Consider the following 9,275-nt stretch of genomic DNA (forward strand, 5'->3'; position numbering starts at 1 on the left):
TTTTTTCGAGGCTATTGATTGGTTTAATAAGATCTTTATGATGTTTCCTATATGTTTTGGGTAAAAAATGGAATAAAAATGAGTTTTTGAATAAATAACAAAGGATTTTGTTCTTCCGACTACCATAGAGACTTGATTCTAGGAAAAAACAAACATGTTTTTTTTTTGCATTCGCCCTATTAAACTTAAAAAAATATTGGCTCGCGCGGCATGTTTTTTTTTTACATCCGCCCCATTAAACTTAAAAAAATATTGGCTCGCGCGCAGGTCGTTACTTGATTGGGCCAAGTGCTTGGCTTAGCCTACTAAGCCTGACAGCGCATGAGTTTTTTTAAAAAAATTTGATTTTTTTAAAATACTGTATTAGTTGAAATTTTTTTTAATAAATCTTGGGTTTATTTTTTAATTAGTTTGTAATGATTTTTTAATGATGTCGTGTGTATTTAGTTTGTAAAGAGGTAAGTATGATTGATATATGATTTTCTCTTTATTTTATATAGATTAAATTTGTTTTTTTTAATACTAATTTTTTATAAGATTTTTCATGTGTGCATTCCTGTATTTTTTTATTCAATAAATTTTATGTGTATACTCATTTCTATTATAAATTTTATGTGTTTGTCTATTACAAATTTATTTTAATAGAGAAATTCATTAAACACATTAAAATAAATTACCGGTGTTACGATATTAAATATTTTGATATCCATTTTTGCTTAATATTTTACAGCATCTTATGTAGCTAAATAAAAAAAATAATTTTGAAAAACAAAAATTATGATTGCAATAGAGTCCATAATCCAGTTCATAAGTTTGATATGCTAACTCAGATTACTTGATTTATAGGTTTGATGAGTTCATCCAATAGTCAGATATGTATATAAATGAATATGAAATTTTAATATATCAAAATATAATTTTTTTAAGTAATAGTAACTAAATAAATGAAATGAGAATCAAGGAAGAGTGAAGTGATCTTTAAAATTTATGCACTTCATCACCAAGCTTGGCATTCTTTCTTTTCAAGTGTTTGATCATTTGATGGATAAATATTTTTTAGCATCATAAAAAATAAATTTCAAGTCTAGTTCCTTGCTTATAAAGTTCAAAAACAAGGTGATAATTTATTGAGAGGTAGATAGAGCTTGCATCTATGCCTAATATTTTTAGGCTTAATAAAATATGAGGTCTAGATAATATGGATCTTGCTGATTTCTAAACCCAACATTTTAAGTATAGTTGCGAATAAAACTCAAGTAGGCATAGATCTAACACATTGCAACTATTTTCTTAAAATTATTGACTTTATTATTTGACAGTTTCTAAAACCGAGTTTCTACATTTTAGTAAAATAATAAAGTTTAATAACTGTAAATATCTTCTGAATCATTCACATAAAAAATTTATAGTTTTTATTCTCTAGATATTAATATTTTTAAATAATTTTTATTTTTTAAAGGCTATAAATACTTTCTTTCACGTGTCATCAAATATGCTCACGTATATTCACCTTTTATTTTTTTTTATTTTGTTTGATATTAAATTGCCTTTAGCTAATTTTGATTTTCTTGCTGTTTATTTTTTTTATTTTGTTTGATATTAAGTTGCCTTTAGCTAATTTTGATTTTCTTGCTGTCAAGAATATATGATTTGTTTTATCATGTAATTAAAATGTAAAAGGCACTTATTTGTCTTATTTTATTTAATAATAATAAATAAATTATATAAAAAGACCTCAACACCCTTAAAATTTGTAAATGTGTTGGGTGGAGGAGCAAAAACATACAATGAACCTAGAGCTCCGTCATTTCCCCAGCGGGTTTTAGTTGTTTTTAATGGGACCGATTCGTATACGTGCGTTGCCTGAACGTGCACATATCATGTGTTGACTTGTCTTGCAACAGAATGCCAGCACTCTTTTATCTTTCACCTCATCGCTGTACGTATGGCAAGGGTGGAGAAAGGAATGGGATGATGACGGGACTCGGTCAGTATATAATTTACCACTTTTTTTCAACACGAGACCATTGGTGGTGGCTTCGAACGTGTTGGAACTTGGAAGAGGGGACCGATGGAATAGAGCACCATGGCATTGGCAAGGGCAGGTGCCCCGCAAACAAATACGACGGACCACAACCCCACGTGCCATGTGCTGCACCAACTTGGCTGATGTTGATCCTTATCCTTTAAAAATGCAACTTCAGCAGCAATCTTTTCTTTAACGAGATGCCAAAAGTCATCACCGATACTCTCGATCTTCAAAGTGTTGGTGAATTTGAGTGCCGTTCCACTGTCTTCCACGCCGCTGCTTTGGCTTCAGGTCTCCAACATTCCTACTTCATTTTCGCTAGAAGTGAAAAAAGCAGCTGAGCTGCCCATCTCGAAGCAAGGGAAGCCCTTGTTGTTTTTCCTGGTCAAGGTAGTTTTATCCCCTTGATAGTTTGGTTTCTTGATCAATTAAAGGAGACCAATCTTTGATCTATATCTATATATCTCTGACCAGAAAAAAAAAAGAGGAGCATGAGAGGGTCCTCGTCTGTAAATGGAATCGACCAAAGAATTCTTGTATCGGATTTTATGCGCGAAATATGGGTTGCATGTTGAATTGCCCATCCACATGGAAACCATTGGATCCGAGTGGGCTCGTACTTCTCTGCTGAGCTGACCACCAGCAGCTTCCTTCACCGACCCAATTATTTTCTAAGTACAGTGAAACAAGACCGCTCATAATATTGTTTTCGGGTAATTTCATGAGCTTTTCAATATTGGAGCTCGAGCACTGTACTTTATATGGGTATGATACATACCTCGATCATTTATCATCACTATCCAATCACAAAACGGAACATTTGGGAAATCTAGTGTCATTACGTACGGTAACACTATTGTGGTGGGGACATTTATCTTATCCTCAAAAGAAACGCAATCCTGCCGGATTTCGTCTGCAGGATATTAAAAAGAGGTTTATTACTACCATTAATTAATATTAATATTAACGATTAGAAAAATGTTAAAAGGGCAGAGTCACTCCTCACAGAACACTATTATTTTTTATAATTTTAATTTTAAATATTAAAATAATTAAAAATTAAATTTTATAATTTTTTCAATTTAATTTATAGAGTGTTATTCTCATCTCATGATCCGAGTCCTAAATTTACCTAATTGACTCTATTTATTTTTTAAATTCTTTTTTAATTAAATAATTTTTTTGATAAGCCTTCATATTTTATTTTGTTTTGGTTTCTATAAGATTATTTTGATCTTATGACTCAAGTTGCGGGTTTAGCAAGCTGACTTGGTTTTTTTATCTTTTTTAATTGAATATATTTTAATTGGGTTTTATTTTTTAAGGGATTATCCTGATCTCATAACTTAAGTTGTAAATTAAACAAGTCGACTCAACTTTTTTTGTTCTTTTTAATTGAATATATATATATATATATATATATATATATATAATTTTTTCATTCAATATTAGGTTGGTTAGGAAATGGATTTCTTAATTTTCTTAATTTATTTTTTGTAAAGTTACCACAAACTCATGAATTTATTTTTTATTTTTTATTTCAACTTTCAACATTGAGTTTGTGAAAAATAAAACTTTATATATTTTTTATTTTCTTTTCATGAAGTAATTTTGATATCATGATCTAAGTCATAGATATAACAAGTTGGCTCAAGTTAAATTAAATTTTTCTATCCTTTTATTAATTAATTTTTTATTTATTTCATCTTTTAATATTAGATTTATTAAAAATCAGGTTTCATTTTTTTTTTATAATTTGCATTTTATGTAATTATCCCGATCTCATGATTTGATTCGTTGATTTTATATATCAAATCCTAGTTGACTCGTGTAGTTTTAATATGCTATTATATCAACATTTAAAAAAATCATTCAATATATATCATATTTTAGCTTACAATTAAATTTTTTTATCAAAAAATATGTTAAAAATATTTGAATTTTTTTTACATTGAAATTATGCAAACCTACAATAGTAATCCACGGTGCATTTCTCTCTTTTTTTTTGTTTTTTGTTTTTTTTTTTAATTATTTTTTTTCAATTTTTTTGTTTATTTTTTAAAATTATATATTGATTTTATATTTTTAATATTGAGCTGGTTAAAAATTTTACTTTGTAACCTTTTTCTATAAAATATTGTGAATTACTACGGTGTTTTTCCACATGATTTTTCTAATTTACTTTTTTATTTTTAAAATTATTTTTATTGATTTTATTTTTTAATTTTAAATTTTTTAAGAATTTAGTTTTGTAATTTTTTAAAAAAACATTGTTGATTCCTATATTATTTCTTCACATGGTTTTTTTTTTGTTTTTATTTTTTGATGTTTTTGTCTGAAATTATCTTTTTCTATTTTATTTTTTAATATTAAACTGGTTAAAAATTATAATTACAACATGTGAGAAAAACACTGTAATTTTCTTCACAAATTACTGTGAATTGTCACGGTGTTTTTTCTTACATAGATTTTTTCCAGTTTCTTTTGTTTTTTTATAATATTTTTTAAAAAATTATTTTTTATCAATTTTTTTAATATTAAACTGGTTAGAATTTAACTATGTAATAAATGTTAGTAATATAGGGAAAGCATTGTAACTTTCTTCACAAAACACTGTGGATTGTTAGAGTGTCTTTTAATATGATTTTTTTTAAAAAAATTATTTTTTATTTTTATTTTTTTTAATATTGAGCTGGTTGAAAATTATAATTACTGGTCATTACAAATAAGGCTAAATCACGTGGGGGAAGCACTATAGTTTTCATTACAAAAATACTGTGAATTGTTACATTTGTTTCAACATGGTTTTTTTAAATTATCTATATCGATTTTTTTTAATATTGAGCTTATTGAGAATTTAGCTTTGTAATTTTTTGAAAAACACTGTGAATTGTTGCAGTGTTTTCCTACATGATTTTTTTCAAAATTATCTTTGTTAATTTTTTTTTTAATATTGAGTTGTTTAAGAATTATAATTATAATAAAGCTAAATCATATGGAAAAAGTGTTGTAACTTTTCTCACAAAACATTGTGAATTGCTACAGTGTCTGCTTATATGATTTTTTTTTTAATTTTTTTTTTGTCAATTTTATTGAAGAAAACACTATAGTTTTCCTCACAAAACATTGCCAATTGATATAATGTTTTTTCGTATGATTTTTTTTATAAAAAATTATCTTTATTTTTTTAAATATTAAGTTGATAGAAAATTTATCTTTGTAATTTTTTTATTTTTTATTAATATTTTATTTTGTTTTGGTTTCTATAAGCTTATTATGATTTTATGACTCAGGTTGCAGGTTTAGCAAGTTGACTCGGTTTTTTTTTATCTTTTTTAATTAAATATATTTTAATTAGGTTTCATTTTTCTAAGGGATTATCCTGATCTCGTTACTTAAGTTGCAAGTTAAACAAGTTGATTCAACTTTTTTGGATCCTTTTTAATTGAATGTATGTATGTAATTTTCTCATTCAATATTAGGCTGGTTAGGAAGTTGATTTCTTAATTTTTTTAAATTTTTTTATAGAGTTACCACAATCTTATGAATTTATTTTTTTTATTTTTTATTTCAACTTTCAACATTGAGTTTGTGAAAAATAGAACTTCATATTTTTTTATTTTCTTCTTATGAAGTAATTTTGATATCATGATCCAAGTCATAGATATAACAAGTTAGCTCAAGTTAAATTAAATTTTTTTTATCCTTTGATTAATTAATTTTTTATTTATTTCATCTTTTAATATTAGATTTATTTGAAATCAGGTTTTATATTTTTTTTTTATAATTTGTATTTTATGTAGTTATCCCGATCTCATAACCTGATTCGTTGATTTTGTATATCAAATCCTAGTTGACTTATGTAGTTTTAATATGCCTTTATATCAACATTTTAAAAAATCATTCAATATATATCATATTTTAGCTTACAATTAATTTTTTTTATTAAAAAATATGTTAACAATATTTGAATATTTTTTCTCATTGAAATTATGCAAACCATAATGCAGAAGAATTATCTAGTTAATCAAGTAATAAGATAAAGGGTGTTGGTGATTCACTATTCACACACGCCCAATGTACCGTGGATTACAACAATAATCCATAGTGCATTTCTCTTTTTTCTTTTTACTTTTTGGTTTTTTTTTCAAAATTATTTTTCTCTTTTTTTTCAACTTTTTTTTGTTTATTTTTTTTAAATTATATGTTGATTTTATGTTTTTTTAGTATTGAGCTGGTTAAAAATTTTTTTTGTAACCTTTTCCTATAAAATATTATGGATTACTACGGTGTTTTTTTACATAGTTTTTCTAATTTACTTTTTTATTTTTAAAATTATTTTTATTTATTTTATTTTTTAATTTTAAATTGATTAAGAATTTAGTTTTGTAATTTGAAAAAAAAACACTGTTGATTGCTACATTGTTTCTCCACATGGTTTTTTTTGTTTTTATTTTTTGATGATTTTATCTAAAATTATCTTTTTTTATTTTATTTTTAATATTAAACTGGTTAAAAATTATAATTACAATATATGAGAAAAACACTGTAACTTTCCTCACAAATTACTGTGAATTTTCACGGTGTTTTTTCTTACATAGTTTTTTCCCAGTTTTTTTTGTTTTTTTATAATGTTTTTTTTCAAAATTATTTTTATTTTTTTAATATTAAACTGGTTAGAATTTAACTTTGTAGTAAAGGTTAATAATATAGGGAAAACATTGTAACTTTCTTCACAAAACACAGTGAATTGTTAGAGTGTTTTTTAATATGATTTTTCTTATGATTTTTTTAAAAATTTTATTTTTTTAATATTGAGCTGGCTGAAAATTATAATTACAAGTCATTATAAACAAGACTAAATCACGTTGGGGAAGCACTATAGTTTTCATTACACAAACACTGTGAATTATTACACTGTTTCAGCATGGTTTTTTTTAATTATATTTTTCTAAAATTATCTATGCCAATTTTTTTTTTAATATTAAGCTTATTGAGAATTTAGTTTTGTAATTTTTTTAAAAACACTGTGAATTGTTGCAGTGTTTTTCTACATGATTTTTTCCAAAATTATCTTTGTTATTTTTTTTTAATATTGAGTTGTTTAAGAATTATAATTACAATAAAACTAAATCATATGGGAAAAGCATTGTAGCTTTTCTTACAAAACATTGTGAATTGATATAGTATTTGTCTATATGGTTTTTTTTTTCTAAATTATTTTTATCAGTTTTATTGAATAAAACACTATAGTTTTTCTCACAAAACATTGTCAATTGCTATAACGTTTTTACTCGTGAGTTTTTTTCTTCAAAAATTATCTTTATTATTTTTTTTAATATTAAGTCAATAAAAAACTTACCTTTGTAATTTTTTTTTATTTTTTATTAATAAAAAAACTAAATCATATGGGAAAACACTATATATTTTCTTATAAAACACTGTAAATTGCTATAAATTATTTTATTTAATTTTTAAATTTTTTATAATCAATATAATTTTTTTCTATTATAAAATATTGACTGTATTATATTTTTAATTTTTATTATTTATTTAATGTTAATTTATAATTATAATACTATTAGAAGTTTGTGATAGCACGCGCATACATCTCGTGTTTATTAGGTGTGGTCTGGTACTAGCAGACATTAGATAATTATTTGACGTTCCATTTTCATTACACTTCCAACAAATACTGCCCTTCGTTGAACCTTTGGTACGATGGCGTGCTTTTCAATATTTGACAATTTTATCATATGATAGTCTTGCACATGTGCAGATGATTCGCCACATGTGTAGATGATAGCCTTGTTGGACGGTTTGGAAATCTCGAAGCAACCTTGTTTTAGAGCATCTTAAAGTTTCGTTTCACACGCAAGTTCGACGACATATTCATGCTCGGCAAATTTTAAAAAGGCGTCCTTCCATCTTGACGAAACTAACTCGGTGAAGAACGTGCGCGTGTGAAGGGGGGGAAATACGATTGTCCTTTGTGATTGGAAAAAAAACCCCAAAATTGAAGATATTGTTCGGATTCTTTATTTTTCTGAAACGACTGAGAGAGTCAATAAACTAGAATTGAAGACTAGGGAAACATTGAGCCAGGAAGGCAAGAGAAATTGTTTCTGTTTAAAAGGAAAAAAAAAAACATTGTACGATTGTTAAAACATGTTAATAAACCATCTCAAAATAATATTTTCATATTTTGTGTGATTAAAAATTAAAAAAAATCATAAATATTATAAAATTATATTCAAAATCAATTTAAGAATTTTAATAATAAAAAACCAATTTCAATCATTTGTCATTAACAAATTATTATTAGGATTATTATTTTCATGTTGGATACATAATAACTGAAAATAAAATTTATTAAAATTTAAATAAAAACTTATAATACTATTCATGAATCATGTCAAAATTAAAAAGTAAGTAAATCGATAATTCTTTTCTGAAGTGTGAAAAAAAATGATAATAAAAAAAAAATGAAGCCCAACATCTAGTATTTAATTTTTTATATCACTATTCAAAAAACATTTGCGCCCCTAGCGCTCAAACACGCAACCTTTGTCCGGTTCTATGCATTAACCAGCTCAAGTGCACCACAAAATTGTTGTAACATGACTTAAAAAATATACTAAGGTGCTTTATTGTTTATATAAATAATAAAACATTATAGGAAACCCTCAATTTTTTTAAAGTATTTTGGTCATTTTCAGTCAAAGATTTAATGCAGTCCATCATTTTCCTTCTAATCTATAATAGAATGAATAGATTACAGTCGATTGTCTAGTAGATTGTTTACCACCAAACAATAACATGAGCAGATACCTAACATAATGTTTCCTAGATGTGATTTCTATAATGACTCCAAGTTATTAGTTATTTTTTATAAAAAAAATATTATTTGTTATCTAGTTGATTTTAAATTTATAATTAATTATTTTTAAAAGAGCAATACCTAATTTTCTTTTTGTATTTTAAATTTTCTTTACTCTTGCCTGCGACACAGTGCAATGAGCTAGCTATTGACATTTGTATGGATGTCAAGCAAGCATGATATCTAGTATTGATTATTATGTTATGTCAAAATTAATAAAATCAACATGTTTGAAATTCAATAAATAATAAAGTAACGTGTTAAGGATTAAATTTAAGTTTTTTTTTTATATATAAAAAATAATCTCATAAACAAGGTATGGAAAGACTTCAAGTTACCGTCAATTTTAATTTATATTCTACAACT

The sequence above is a fragment of the Populus euphratica genome, unplaced genomic scaffold (genome assembly GCF_000495115.2).
Source record: "Populus euphratica unplaced genomic scaffold, PopEup_1.0 scaffold6.1, whole genome shotgun sequence".
In the NCBI taxonomy this organism is placed as follows: Eukaryota; Viridiplantae; Streptophyta; class Magnoliopsida; order Malpighiales; family Salicaceae; genus Populus; species Populus euphratica.